The sequence below is a fragment of the Sinocyclocheilus rhinocerous genome, unplaced genomic scaffold (assembly GCF_001515625.1).
Source record: "Sinocyclocheilus rhinocerous isolate Xijiao unplaced genomic scaffold, SAMN03320098_v1.1 scaffold2216, whole genome shotgun sequence".
NCBI lineage: Eukaryota > Metazoa > Chordata > Actinopteri > Cypriniformes > Cyprinidae > Sinocyclocheilus > Sinocyclocheilus rhinocerous.
In genome coordinates this window covers 520,683-521,571 of record NW_015641008.1, presented here as the reverse complement: position 1 = coordinate 521,571, position 889 = coordinate 520,683, and positions in this window count along the sequence as shown.

The following is an 889-nucleotide window of genomic DNA, read 5'->3' as shown; positions in this document are numbered from 1 at the left end:
TTTTGGAAAAGAAATGATAGAAATCAACACTTTTATTTAGCAAGGATGCTTTTGTGATGATAGTGATGATAGTGAAGACATTTATAATGTTACAAAAGATTTCTATTTCTGATAGCCTAAATGCGGTTCTTCTGAACTTTCTATTCATCAAAGAAACCTGAAAAAATTCTACTCAGCTGTTTTCACATACATAATAATAATAAATTTTTTTGAGCAGCAAATTAGAATATCAGAATGATTTCTGAAGGATCGTGTGACTGGAGTAATGATGCTAAAAATTTAGCTTTGAAATCACAATAAATTACATTTTAAATTATATTCAAATAAAAAACAGTTATTTTAAATAGCATGTAAAACTATTTCAAACTTTTACTGTTTTGCTGTACTTTGGATAAATTATTGCTGTGATCAAAGCTGAATTTTCAGCATCATTACTCCAGTCTTCAGTGTCACATCCTTCAGAAATCATTCTAATATACTGATTTGCTGCTCAAGAAACCTTTTTTAATTATTATTATTATTATTGTTATTATTATTATTATTATCATCAATATTTAAAACAGATGAGTAAAAATCTTACTGTTCAAAAACTTTTGACTGGTAGTCTATAGGCAACTTTAATTTTTCTCTTTCTAGTTTTTAATTGGCTTAGAAATCAGATAACTGCTGGACAACAACCAATAATAATCATTTGTTTATATACTACAAACACTTTTTTTTAATCACATAATAAGGCAGAATAGTTTCTATACTGTAATAAATGTTATGTCAATTAGCACTGCATTGTTCATATACTGTATTTATTACCTGGAGATGACTTGACAAACACAAATAAACCATATTGTCGCAATCGTCTGTTTAATGTCTCCATGTTTCCAAACGTTTCTGT